This window comes from Patella vulgata, chromosome 3 (genome assembly GCF_932274485.2).
Source record: "Patella vulgata chromosome 3, xgPatVulg1.2, whole genome shotgun sequence".
NCBI classification, from domain to species: domain Eukaryota; kingdom Metazoa; phylum Mollusca; class Gastropoda; family Patellidae; genus Patella; species Patella vulgata.
In genome coordinates this window covers 49,112,572-49,127,770 of record NC_065881.2, presented here as the reverse complement: position 1 = coordinate 49,127,770, position 15,199 = coordinate 49,112,572, and the positions used below count along the sequence as shown (strand labels likewise).

Here is a 15,199-nt window from a genome sequence, read left to right as displayed (position 1 = left end):
AGTCATCAACCACCAAAAATAGAAATTCATTGATGTTCCAGTCATGATAGATGGTAGACCTGGATAATTGTGTCGCAGAGGGAAATCCTTCTGGTCACAGGACTTAATTGGGATACGTCGTCCAGTGTGAAACTGTTGTTGGATGCAGCCATGATTGTTTACAGCGGATCACGTCATCGATGTGTGCGCCATAATTTATCTAGGTCAGGAAAACCTTCTCGTTTGCTATAAATAGTTTTTTCTTTCCGCTTATATCTCCATCATTACAAACGATCAGACAGTTATGTGTCCTTGGGGTATATTACACATGGAACAAGTATGCAAAGTCTTAATAAGATTGGAGCTGAATAAAAAAAACTAAGCCAACATTGTGAGCTTTTTCATCTTTATATATCCTAACTGAAGCCCACTCCTGCAAATGACTTTTAGATGTGAGCATATCCAAAAAAATCTGAGGGTAACTTTATGCACTCGTTTTGTCTACATGAAGTGAATAATTATAGCCTAAGTTATCCAGGCAATATTTAAAGATAGGTTGCCAGGCAACAAAACATACACCCACAGCAGCTATATCGTCCGGGCAGTCAAAAAGAGTTGTCGCGTATTTTGACTTTTTTCAGTAATACATTAAAATCTGATTAAGAGTAACAACTCATTAAGTAATTATCAGAAAACTATTAGAATTTGTTTGGTTTTTATAAAGTTCTGTCCCATGCTACCGTTTAGTATACGAAACTTTTAACATCATGGATTTAGATGTTTCAAGTCATAAAGATTCATTGAAAGTCAATATACTTGTTCATCTCAAGACCTTTTAAAAACTCTGTGTTATCAATCTGAAGTCAATCAGATGATAACTTTAGCCTCTAGAGCGTCACAAGATTTTTCATAACTCTGTCAGTAATTATCCGAAATCGTTGAAAATCAATAGGCTTCTTCGTCTCATGACCTTCAACACTGTGTATAAATTTAAAGTCAATCGGATATTAACTTTAGCCTCTAGAGCGTCCACAAGATTTTTCAAAGTGATCAAGGGCCATAACTCTGGCCGTTATTATCGGAAATCACTGAAAATCAATAGGCTTTTTAGTCTCATGACCTTAAACACTGTGTATAAGTTATAAGTCAATCGGATATTAACTTTAGCCTCTAGAGCGTCCACAAGATTTTTGAAAGCGATCAAGGGCCATAACTCTGGCAGTAATTATCGGAAATCACTGAAAATCAATAGGCTTCTTCGTCTCATGACCTTAAACACTGTGTATAAATTTAAAGTCAATCGGATATTAACTTTAGCCTCTAGACAGACGGGGGCGACAACAATATATATGACCACATTTCAATGTGGGCGAATAAAAATACTGATATAATTAAAATGTCAAGTTATTTCCTACTTCAAGTTACTTCCTACTTAATTCTTCAGTTGATAACTTGTGAAAGCAGAAATCAAATTTACATTACATATTTTCATTGTACTAGTGTCTGAAATCATCAGTGAAATATCCAAAGAAAATCAAATTCGTCGTCACTACAATATCTGGTGAAACATGACATCACAGTTTAGAGGATACAGCTATCATTGTTAGGTCGAGAATTACTATTGTGGTGGAGGGTTCATAAGTCATTTCCGTAAAATGTTGCACTTAAATGATCATCTTTACAATAGATTTTTCTGTTTAACTACAATTTTTTATTATCACAGCATTCTCATCTTGCAAGTCAACATTTTATGTTTATAATAGTACAATAACTTCTCATGTAACTGAACGAGTAAAACTCAACATAATCATGTTATGAAAAAAAATGCCATGTATTGTGGTATCATTAGTTTTATGTTGTCTTCTTATTGTTACTGATATTAATTAGGCTACAAAACTAATAAAATTTAACACACGAAAGATGATACACTTTGTCCACTGTATAGAGTAATCTCCATAGCACTTATTAAACTGTTCAATGAACAATGGGATCTCTCAGTTCTCTTTAATCAGACGTAGAGATGAATCGTAGGCTTTTTTACTGTATTCTCTAGCTTTTGATGGGGCATTTGATAGCACTGAGAAGGTCTTTTTCACACCTTCAAAAAATAGAAATGATAAGACATTTAGAATCATAGCTAAATATTCCAGTGACGTTAATAAATAAACCAGCGGCTGCCAGGCAGGATACGCCCACATTTTCGAGAGATGGATAGAGAACAAGCTAACAAGAAAGTGATTTTTCCTACAATCAAGGGCCATAATTCAGGAAATTACAATTCGATATACGCATATATCGAAAGGAACTGAGATCTTTGTGTTATAAACTTACATTTCAAGTTTCAACAAAATCGGATAAAAATTGTGACCTCTATAGGGTCCACAACCTTGATATACCATATTTTTACGCTATTTGAGAACGAACGGCGGCCATTTTGTCTGTCAATTTTGGGGCGATTTTCACAAAATTCAAACTCAACTGTCCTTACGGTGGAACGGTAATATAATAATACGTTTTTTTAAATCGGATAAAAATTATGACCTCTAATGGGTCCACAAGCTAAAAACATGATTTTTCGTACAATCAGGGGCCATAATTCAGGAAGTTACGGTCCGATATGGGCAAATATTGAAAGGAACCGAGATCTTTGGGTTATAAACTTATATTTCAAGTTTCAACAAAATCGGATTATAATTGTGACCTCTATAGGGCCCACAACCTTGATATACCATATTTTTACGCTATTTGAGAATGAACGGCGGCCATTTTGTCTGTCAATTTTGGGCCGATTTTCATGAAATTCAAACTCAGTTGTCCTTAGGGTGTAACGGTGATATAATAATACGTTTTTTTAAATCGGATAAAAATTATGACCTCTATAGGGTCCACAAGCTAAAAACGCGATTTTTCGTACAATCAGGGGCCATAATTCAGGAAATTACGGTCCGATATGCGCGAATATCTAAAGGAACCGAGATCTTTGGGTTATAGACTTACATTTCAAGTTTCAACAAAATTGGATAAAAATTGTGACCTCTATAGGGTCCACAACCTTGATATACCATTTTCTTACGCTATTTGAGAACGAACGGCGGCCATTTTGTCTGTCAATTTTGGGCCGATTTTCACGAAATTCGAATTCAGTCGTCCATAGGGTGTAATGGTGATATAATAATACGTTTTTTTAAATCGGGTAAAAATTATGACTTCTATAGGGTCCACAAGCTAAAAACGTGATTTTTCGTACAATCAGGGGCCATAATTCAGGAAGTTATGGTCCGATATCTACGAATATCGAGATCTTTGGGTTATAAACTTACATTTCAAGTTTCAACAAAATTGGATAAAAATTGTGACCCCTATAGGGTCCACATTCCACAACCTTGATATACCATATTCTTACGCTATTTGGGAACGAACGGCGGCCATTTTGTCTGTCAATTTTGGGCCAATTTTCACGAAATTCGAACTCAGTAATCCTTAGGGTGTAACAGTGATATAATAGAACGATTTTTTAAATCGGATAAAAATTATGACTTCTATAGGGTCCACAAGCTAAAAACGTGATTTTTCGTACAATCAGGGGCCATAATTCAGGAAGTTACTGTCCGATATGCGCAAATATCGAAAGGAACTGAGATCTTTGGGTTATAAACTTACATTTCAAGTTTCAACAAAATCGGATAAAAATTGTGACCTCTATAGGGTCCACAAGCTAAAAACGTGATTTTTCGTACAAACAGGGCCATAATCCATGAAGTTTCGATCCGATACATGCCAATATCGAAAGCAGCCGAGATCTTTTGGGGATAAACCTATATTTCAAGTTTCAAACAATTGTGGACGGACGGACTGGGGCGACGGCATAATACGTCCACATGAAAATGTGGGCGTATAAAAACACAACACAATTTATACCTGTATGAATAATAATCACCAGTTTGTACAAATATTTTGTTGTTTGGGAGCTGCAGGGACTCACTAATCAGGAAGTTAGGGATTTGATCCCAGTGTTGACCAAGAAAGTTTCTCAAGATTTTCTAGCAAGGACAGCATCTACTTATTTGGTTCAACCAAAAAACCGGTGACCCATGTACACATTGGCATGTACATAAAAGAACTCTTGACAGTTGGAATTCAAACCAGCGGTTGCCAGATAAGATACGACAGACAGAAATGAAATGGGGTTAACGTCCTACTGTTCTGCTCTGAACTGGGCTAATGAAGACCAGCATATGCCATATGTGCTATGAGGGAAATTTTGCCCAGACAACAGCACTACGGCCTACTCTTATATCGAATTCCAACTGTCAAGGGATCTTTTACGTGCATGTCAATGTGTACACAGGACCTCGGTTTCTCATACCATCTGAATGACTAGACCTCTGTCCTGTATCACTGACAAGGGGGAACCATGCCAGAAAATCTGGATAAACTTTCTCATCCAATGCAAGGATCGAACACCCGACCTCCAGGCTAGCAAGTCGGCGCCTAGAGTCAGCAACACAACATGCTGATAAAAATTTGTTCCCTTCTGCTAAACGGCTTTGGAGGATGCCATCGGGGTCTAGATGTCGGGTGGCGTACGGATTTACATGGCTTGGCCATATATGACGAAACGAAATTAAGGTAAGCTTGGGTGGAGAAAAATTAGAATCGTTGAAAAGCTGAGAAACTTCAGTCAATTATTGCTTTGCCTAGCCCAATTACAATCAAATTTTTTCAAAAATTTCAATTTCATTTTGTCTTATATGGCCGAGTTGCGCAAATTTGTGCGCTGCCCTGTATTTGGATTTCAATGGCGTTAGCCAGGTCGTTTGGCGGAGGGGGGCGTATTTTTAACAGCATGTTGTGAACATACTGCTAATCCCACTTAGGCAGAGGAAAAGATAGGTTGCCAGGCAACGAAACATACCCCCACAGCAGCTATATCGTCCGGGCAGTCAACAAGAGTTGTCGCATATTTTTACTTTTTTCGGTAATGAAACATTTATAATACATTAAAATCTGATTAAGAGTAACATCTCATTAAGTAATTATCAGAAAACCATTAGAATTTGTTTGGTTTTTATAACGTTCTGCCCATACGTTTAGTAAACGAAACTTTTAACATCATGGATTTAGCTGTTCAAGTCATAAAGAATCATTGAAAATCAATATACTTGTTCGTCTCAAGACCTTAAACACTGTGTATCAATTTAAAGTCAATCGGATATTAACTTTAGCCTCTAGAGCGTCCACAAGATTTTTCAAAGTGATCAAGGGCCATAACTCTGGCAGTAATTATCATAAATCGCTGAAAATCAATAGGATTCTTCGTCTCATGACCTTAAACACTGTGTATAAATTTAAAGTCAATTGGATATTAACTTTAGCCTCTAGAGCATCTACACGCAATTGTGGACACCAGACGGACGGACGGACGGGGGCGACGACAATATACGACCAAATTTCAATGTGAGCGTATAATAAAAATTGTGACTTCTACGGGTCCACATTTTGTCCGGCATAGAGCGTCCACAGGATTTGTCAAAGTGAACAGGGGCCATAACTCTGACATTATCAGAAATCGCTGAAAATCAATAGGCTTCTTCGTCTCATGACCCTAAACACTGTGTATAAATTTAAAGTCAATCAGATATTAAATTTGACCTCTAGAGCGTCCACAAGATTTTTTTAAGTGATCAAGGGCCATAACTCTGGCAGTAATTATTGAAAATCGTTGAAAGTCAATAGGCTTCTTTATCTTATGACCTTAAACACTGTGTATAAATTTAAAGTCAATCGGATATTAACTTTGACCTCTAGAGCTCTCACGAGGTTTTTCAAAGTGATCAAGGGCCATAACTCTGGCAGTAATTATCGGAAAACGCTGAAAATCAATAGGATTCTTCGTCTCATGGCCTTAAACACTGTATATAAATTTAAAGTCAATCAGATATTAACTTTAGCCTCTAGAGCTTCTACAAGCAATTGTGGACGCCAGACCGACGGACGGGGGCGACGACAATATACGACCAAATTTCAATGTGAGCGTATAATAAAAATTGTGACTTCTACGGGTCCACATTTTGTCTGGCAGTTTCGGTCAGATTTTTACAAAATTTGAACTCGACCTTCACTGAGGTGTAACGGTGATATATTCAGAGTTTTATTTTTTTAACTGAATACAAATTGTGACTTCTAAAGGGTTCACAATCTAAAAATGTAATTTTTCGAACAATCAGGAGCCATAATACAAGAAGTTATGTTCCGATATGTGTGATTATCAAGAGGAACCAAGAACTTTGTGATTTAAACATATACACTTCAAGTTTCATCAAAAATTGTGACTTCTAAAGGGTCCACACTCCATAACCTTGGTATTACATACTTTTATACTATTTACATACAGTTAGCGGCCATTTTGTCCGGCAGTTTCAGTTGGATTTTTAGGAAATTCAAACTAAACATTCATTGAGGTGTAACGGTGATATATTTAAACGGTTTTTAAAATTGAATCCAAATTGTGACTTCTAGAGGGTCCACAAGCTAAAAATGTGATTTTTCGAAAAATAAGGGCCCATAATCCAGGAAGTTACATTCCAATGCGTGATTATTGAAAGGAACCAAGATCTTTGTGATATAAAAAGAAATTTAAAGTTTTATCAAAATTGGATCAAAATTGTGACCTCTAGAGGGTCCACAACCTTGATATGACATACTTTTACACTATTTGCATTCGATGATCCGGCATTTTTTCCGGCAGCATCGGTCCAATTTTCACGAAATTCGAACTCAACCCTCATTATGGTGTAACGGTGATATGTTTTTTTTTAAAAATTTAAATCGGATAAAAATTGTGACCTCTAGAGGGACCACAAGCTAAAAACACGACTTTTCGTAAAATCAGGGTCCATAATCAAGGAAGTTATGGTCTGATATGCACGAATATCAAAAGTAACTGAGATCTTTGGGTTATAAACATACATGTCAAGTTTCATCTTTGGCTTGCTGTAACAGAAATATTTGTGATTAATTCATTCTTACCAGAATTCCATGTTCTTAGAACTGAATTGTTGATATCATTTAGAGATGGAATCTGCAATTACAATAGTTTAAATACAATATTAAAACACAGAGGTTTGCAAGTCAACGTTAATTTATACACACATCAACGTCTTGATGGAGTTCGAAGATGAGCATTTTCTGCTTAGGGTAAACAGAGATAAGCAATTTGATTGGTTGATGCTTTGGGACACCATAACTTTAGTTCTGATTAAGTGATTAAAGTGAGAGTGATGAAACATGGATGTAGTTTTATCACAACAATACCTTGACTAAGTTTGATAATGAACATTTTCTGCTGATAGTAAGCACAGCGATAAGCAATTTCATTGGTCGAGACTTTGGAACACAATAACTCTCCTCCTAATTGAGGTAGAATGTTCAAACTTATTGTAGGCGTTCATTACGCGAATGCCTTGATGGAGATCAATCAATGATGAACATTTTCTGCTTACGGTAAGTAGAGATAAGCAATCTGATTGGTTGATGCTTTGCGGCACAATAACTTTGGTTATAATTAAGTGAGAGCGATAAAACTCCGAGTATAGATTCATTATATCAGTACCTTGACTAAGTTCGATGATGGGAATTTTCTGCTTAGGCGTTAAGCAATTTGATTGGTCGAGACTTTGGAACATAACAACTTTTAATTGGGGTAGAATGTTTAAACTTGATGTAGAGGATCATTAGGTGAATGTCTTAACCGAGTTCAATGATTAACATTTCGAGCTAAAGCTAAGCAGAGCTATATGTAAGTAATTTCATTGGTCGATGCTTTGAGACAAGATAACTTTGATTCTATCTGATAGAGTGATGAAACTTAGTGTACAGTTGATAATCAGTTTGACTGCTCAATACTTTTGAAAAAAATAAATGTGCAATTAATTAATATGTGTCATCTATTTATTTTGGTATTTCAGCGGGGGACATCAACTTGACTGCAGTTGGCTTGTTCTTTATCTAAATCTTACATAATGCATCTTTAATCTCATGATTCTGTTCCCCCTCCCGGAGATTTAGAATATTTAGATGATGAACACAATACCAATTACCATATGTGACTCATCACATGGAAATGGGTAGTTAGCAATTTGGCCATATTATTGAGTTACACACAGAATCATATTCCTTGTGTTCCAAGCTTCCTGTTCGCTGGCCGAGATATTGCCAAATACGTCCGCGTCAATTGGAGAGAATTTCAAAACCAGTTTTGAGAAAATCAAGTTAAAAATGAATTATTAATTTGAAAGATAAAATTTCCTTAGCAAATCTGTACTTGGGATATATAAATAAGGTATTTATGAAGCATTTATTTTTGAATATCTGAGAGTCGATCAAAATTTACACATATATTTTTATTGAGTGCTAGCACAATACAGGCCTATGCGACTAACTATCTGTTTCGATGTGATGTGTCACTGACATATCATATTGAAATAGTTCCTTTTTCTTTTTTTTTCTACATGTATATTCCCCTCAAAATATGATAAATTTATTCTCGGTATGTAGACTACATAGCTGTGTGGTGAACTGAAAAAAAAGGTGAACACGAGATAGCTGTACAGAATGCTAGGACCATGCTCGATACTTGCAAAGCCATGTTGATTGCACCAGGACAAAGGAATGCAAACTGGAATACTTACTGATTTCACATAATCATTGGCTGCTGGTAAAACAGAACTTCTAACTTTGTCTACTGCTTTGACTGCTTGACTGTTTGTACCCCATACCCCCTGGTCTACAGTAACATATACTGCACCAACTCCTACAGCAACTTTAGTTGCAACTCTGAAATTGTTAAGTCTCATAGTTATAAAATCACTAAATTTGTAATTACATACATAAATATTTGAACTGAAGTAAATTTTCCTTGCATACAATATTACAATTTTATAATATTTTAAAAAAATATATTACGAGGATCCCATCATACGTAAGTACCAGTACCAGGGAAGATTTGTACAATGTGTAACAGTATAAACAATTAATTAGTTGTACCCTGTGCCAGGGGTTATTTTTGACCTCTGAATTTAAGATCATGTTATATATATATACTTGTTGAATTAAAGAAGACACCTTAGCCACAGCATTATAATGGGAACTATCCAATGTCTTCATATTTTGAAAGATAAAGTAAGGAAATTGCAAGTGATCTATTGAAACAAAATAACAGAATGAACAATGAACTTAAATTGTCGTAAACACTGAAAGTGTCCCAAACCGTTTCGACAGATAGGCCGGGAGGCCCTATAGTTGGCTATAGCCTACTGTAGTGTAGGCCTGCTGTCGCCCTCATGATGATTCATATAATATATATATATATATATATATATTTCCTTCAGTTCTACTAGTAGTACTACCTATTTCCCATTGACAAACTTTATGATAAGTTACAAATTTCAAGCCAAAACTTTTAAGAATTGAAATATTTCATTGTACAAAGGTGTGTATTTTACCAGAGATGGAATGATGGAAACACTTTTTTTTAATTTTTTATTACCATCTTTCATCTGATTGAGTACTAGTAGACACGGACAGCTGGCCCTAGCTCGAGAAGCCTACCGGTAAGTTCTGATGCAAGCCTCATAGCAAACATTAAACCTGTAACAACATCACCGCTAATCGTTGTTACCCCTTCGTAGTTTTAGTTAAAGTTAAATTTATATTTAAATATAATTATAAATTTTGTGTACATTCTTTACTTACTTCACTAAGGTGGCTGCCATTTTGTCAATGGGTCACCTTCAAATAACTTCCGGGTAAACGTAATATCGCGCGAACTAGTTACACATTTTTACTCTGTGCTATTTATAAATGGACGGCTAAAGTTTTACGTCCACTTCCACCATAGGTGATATCGTAGACAACTTTTTTATTTGCATATTACGTCCATTAAGAACATTATACAAAAACATACGCATACATCAATATACATGTATACAAAAATATATTTTACATGGAATAATAATGAATATAATGACATATTATTATGTATATCAGTATTTGAAGAAAAACGTTGATATGGGTCACGCACGTGCATGCGTCACTTGTGTTTAGCTGTGGTCGATTGATTAGGATGTATTAAATGTCTGTTTGTCTTTATTAATAATTTTGGGTGAGCCTGTTCGGCTTTGTTGTTCCGCAATATAATTATAACATAGAGCATCCACAAAGGTTGTCTTATTTATTTATGCTGTGTAGACAAAGTAATGAATGTTTTCTTCAATAATTTGGGCGAGTCGTGCTCAACCTTGTTGTTTCGCGATCTAACATGGAGCACAAAATAAGGTTGTCTTAATTTATTTCAACTGTGTCGGCAAGAAGTAAAGCAAATGTTTTCTTTAATAATTTAGGGTGAAACTGTTCAGCCTTGTTGTTCCGCAGTCTAACATGGGACATACAATAAGTTTGTTTTAATTTATTTCTACTGTGTCGGCAAGAAGTAAACTGAATGTTTTTCTTTAATAATTTTAGGAGAGACTGTTCAGCCTTGTTGTTCCTCAATCTAACATGGAACATACGCTACGGTTGACCTCTTTTTTTAGTATATAAAAGGGCTTTACCTGTGTGCAGGCAAGTAGTAAAGCTAATGTTTTCTTTAATAATTTTGGGTGAACCTGTTCAGCCTTGTTGTTCAGTAATCTAACAGAGACTAAGGTTGTTTTAATTTAATTTAGAGTGAAACTGTTCAGCCTTGTTGTTCCGCAATCTAACATGGGACATATAAAGGTTGTTTTAATTTATTTATTCTGTGTCGGCAAGTAGTAATTAGTGAATGTTTTTTCTTTAATAACTTTGAGTGAGACTGTTCAGCCTTATTATTCCACAACCTAACATGGAACATACACTAAGAGGGCTTATCTCTGCGCAAGCGAAGTTAAGGGGGCTTACCTGTGTGGAAGCAAATTAAGGGGGCTTACCTGTGTGGAAGCAAATTAAGGGGGCTTACCTGTGTGGAAGCAAATTAAAGAGGGCTTATCTGTGTGAAAGTAGTGGAAACAAAGTTTAGATGGCTTGAGTGATAGCAATTTAAGGGGAGCATAGTTTAGATGGCTGACCTGCAGTGTGGAAGCAAATTAAATGGGGCTTACCTGTGTGGAAGCGAATTAAGAGGCTTACCTGTGTGGAAGCATAGTTTAGATGGCTTCCCTGTCACGCTGAAGCAAAGTAAGTGAGCTTACCTGTGTGGAAGCATAGTTTAGTTGGCTTACCTGTGTGGAGGCTTACCTGTGTGGAAGCATAGATTAGTTGGCTTACTTGTGTGGAAGGGGGTTTACCTGTGTAGAAGCAGATTAAGGGGCTTACCTGTGTGGAAGCATAGTTTTTAAGGGGGATTACCTGTGTGAAATCAAAGAAAGGTTGCAAAGCAATTTGGGATTTGGGTAGTCATCGATAATAGCCATTATGACCTTTTTAATCTGTGGTATTAAAATTTAGCTAGAATCATAGTGGTTAAATTATCGGGACTGAAACCACGAAGATATTCAAAAATGGGAACAGAATGTATAAAAGTTCAAAGCCTTATGTACGGAATAATTGACCGAGATTACCAAAAATGGGTTAAACGGGAAAAATATGTGGTGGGATGAAGTGTGTTATGGGATGAAGTGTGTTATGGGGCGAAGTTTGTTGTGGGGCGAAGTGAGTTGTGAGTTGAGATAGTATTTTATGTTAATAAAGTTCATATTGTTGTCATTGTCTTAGTTTTGATATTCGTAAAATGATTCCGGAGCAGAAGCACTGTGCCTGCAATACTTAAATCTATAGGCAAGACGGTAATTCAGTGGAAAGTATACTATTCACTGAGTTACCGGCCCTTGCCGTAAGAGACAAGTGTCCCATCTGTTACTTTGTCTGAAACACTGGGGGACAGTATTTGTGAAGGGCACGAGCAGTCATATGAGGTCGTCCGCATGCCTCCTAAGTAGAATACAGTGGGCCAAAGCCGTGCTTAAGAATTATCATAACCCCTTCTTCCAGGCAGCCTACATGGTAGTTAGTAAGATAATGCCAAATAGGGATCGGGTTCTGTCATTTGTCAGTAGTGTACCCCTCATAAGTAAGGTATTAAAAAATAAAAAAAAAAATAAAAATAGGGAGTTGCGTTTTGCCTATAGGACTCCTCACAGTAGAAGCACTGTGCCTGCAATACTTAAATCTATAGGCAAGACGGTAATTCAGTGGAAAGTATACTAAGATATGTAGTAAGAAAAGATGCATGGGTCGTACGTGGGATGTGGCGACCGGTTTTGGAATATCCCGATCTCCACGTCTGACAGAAATGCCCCATGGTGCTTTAATTATTTTATCCATTATTTCAACTTTTTTATGAAATTATTTAAATTTTGGATATGTCATTGTGTAGAATGTGGATATATATCTTTCCTTGTCGGTAACTGTTTTCAATACTTTGGGCGCTATTGAATTGACAAAAGAAACGCTCTTGTTGGTTTATGTCGGTGATTAGTACTAGGAGTAGGAGTAGGACCGGCACAAAAGGCATCCGAATAGCTGGAGGGGATCAAGTCTTAAACAAAAACGAAAAATGTACTTTTCGATCAAATTCCTGTGGGTGCATGGTCTCTCCAACTACATGTGGCCATACTATTATGAGTAGGGCCTATATATGTATTGCATAAATAATAGGCCTACTATCAAATCAATTAGTGAGTTGATCTAGGGCCAACCATAAGCTCCCACCATGTCTATTGCACTGCGCAGGCCTACGACTTCAAGCGTGGTTCCCCCCGTAACGGCGCACCTGGCCTGGCATGGGGCAGCATTATATTATTGGATGGGACGAACACTGAGGTCCCGTGTAAAAGAACCCTTGTAAGTTGGAATTCAATGGCTGCCTGACAATATGTCCGCCATAGCATACTGCAGTGTGGCGTCTTCATTAACCCGGTTGGAGCAGAAAGGTAGGACGTTAAACCATTTCATTCATTCATTACTTCGATTGAAGTATTTGAAGTGTAGTTAAACACCATGGTGACCATGTTCGATACGAAGCCAAAGGAATGACGAAACGATGTATTTCTGTAATTTTAAGGAATCCTCACATCTTGTACAATTAATGATGCAAACAAACGATGTCAATCAAAACAACGATTTAGCCTAAGGCAAACAGCCATTTTCCCCCGAACTCACCCCGACCACTAGCGGACAGTTAATTCGAAATGCGATATTTTCAAAATCATTTTGACTTGACGATGTACGAGTGTGCACTTACATACATATGTATGGAAGTCTATAACTACCATTCATAATTTCTACTTTTCGTAGCAGAACAGTAGGACGTTAAACCCCATTTCATTTCATTTCATTTCTACTTTTCGCCCTTTCAAAACACGAAAGTCGAAAAGTAGACAGCACGCTATACAAGCCAGATTTTCGACTTGCATTTTGGCTTGTCGACTTTCGACTTAGTCATATTTTTGTATTTACTGATGTCAGTAAATAAAAAGGCGCCAACACGCATTATACCAAGTCATAATGCAACTCGAAAAGTAGAAATTAGGAAATAAACACATCGCGCTATTGGCGACCTATCGTTTTGGCTTGCTGTCGAACTGTCGACTTTGTAGATAGTTTTGATTTCACGATACAATAAAACATTGAATTAGTCTCGAACTCTTCGTTTCTGCCGTTATCTTGAAGACTGATGATGGCTAATTCTAATTTATCAGCGAACTATTCTATGCTTTTTAAATCAGGACTAACAGGTTTCATTTGAGGATTGTATCTAAATGCATAAGAATACCACGACGCTCACCTCCGAATTTATCTTCAAGGCGTTTCTTGGTTGCTTCATTGCCTACCTCTCACACTGAAAACCCTTCAATAGTTTTAAGTGCATTGCCTTCTAAACACTGACGACGTTGTAACATTTTATATGCTGAACTGCATGTTGTTTTATCAATACATTCAAAAAACGCATATTTAAAAATCTGATAAAGTTTTTTTTATCACCCGAGAATTTAGGCACTTCTTCTTTCCTTGTATTGAGTTTCACGTCCAGTTCCACCAAGGAATACTGCACGCAGCGATCCATCTACGTTATACTTCGAGCTGCGGAGCTAGCTGTAGACAGGCTGAGGCAGCCTAAGTTTGGGATGCCACCAAGGGTGATATCGTAGACGAGCACTGTGACTTTCTGTAAATGACGATACGTGTCCTTATCAATCTGCTGAGAATTATTAAGCTTTAATGCGCTATTCAGGGGCGTAAATGTGTGTGTGTGGGGGGGGGGGGGGGGTCGCAAATAATGGCAGTACGTCGGTCGCAAAATAAGTATAGTCGATCTCAAAATAAGGGCTCACTGAATTAATGAGGTAAACAAACAATGCCAAATAGAAGGAAAAATCCCAAACTTTTATGTAATGTATTTGCGTAAATCCGTGCACCTAAATTGCATACGTCACGCTAATCACCCAAAACTTTAGTATAAAATAACCTAGTCAACTTATTCTGTTGTGTTTGTCTAAGAAAATAATTCCCTCTCTGGGAGAAAAATAGTCGGTCTCAAAATTCGTGAAGTCACTGCAGTCGGTCTCAGAATTATGCATCTGCGACTGACGAAATGAATTAATGAGGTAAACAAACAATGTCAGAATAGGAGGCAAAATACTTAATATACGTGCACCTAAATTTCTTAAGTCACATAGTCGGTCTCAAAATAAGTGCTCACTGCAGTCGGTCTCAGACTAAATGAATTAATGAGGTAAACAATGCCAAAATAGAAGGGAAACATTTTGTGTGAATCCGTGCACCTAAATTGCAGCGGTCTAGTATAAAATAACCTAGTCAACTTGTAATATTTGAAAAAAAACCTGTTATGAGTATATTGGTCTAAGAAAGTGAGAGCTTGTTACGAAGATTTTGATAACTTAAAGGACAATATTGGTGCCAGTCATTATCACATATGTGATAGAGCTGGTTAAACACATTCCAAATATAATTTTAACACAGAGATCATTGCTACGATAGCTGAGTAATACAGGTTTCCTGAGTCGGAAGTGACGAACGCCAAAGGAAAACACGAGTCATCTCTCTATATAACTGACTGATGTGACGAGTGATAACGGATATACGGCCGAATTTCTGCTCACTAATAATTCCCTCGAAGACCAAAAGTTGATATATGGGACTGTAAGAGGATACCTGACAATTC

At 36.8% G+C, this 15,199-nt stretch overlaps 1 long non-coding RNA gene across 2 annotated transcripts; it reads right to left on the bottom strand.

Annotated features, from left to right (window-relative positions):
• Window positions 1-368: 368 nt before the first annotated feature.
• LOC126814943 (uncharacterized) lies at window positions 369-9,860 on the bottom strand. Of its 2 annotated transcripts, none has more exons than XR_007677806.2 (4): window positions 9,733-9,860; window positions 8,670-8,814; window positions 7,009-7,060; window positions 369-2,077 (listed from the first exon to the last, which is right to left on the bottom strand). It is a non-coding gene; the product is annotated as an uncharacterized LOC126814943 (long non-coding RNA). The 2 variants fall into 2 exon arrangements; XR_007677805.2 differs by lacking the exon at window positions 9,733-9,860 and adding an exon at window positions 9,483-9,501.
• Between the last annotated feature and the right edge of the window lie 5,339 nt (window positions 9,861-15,199).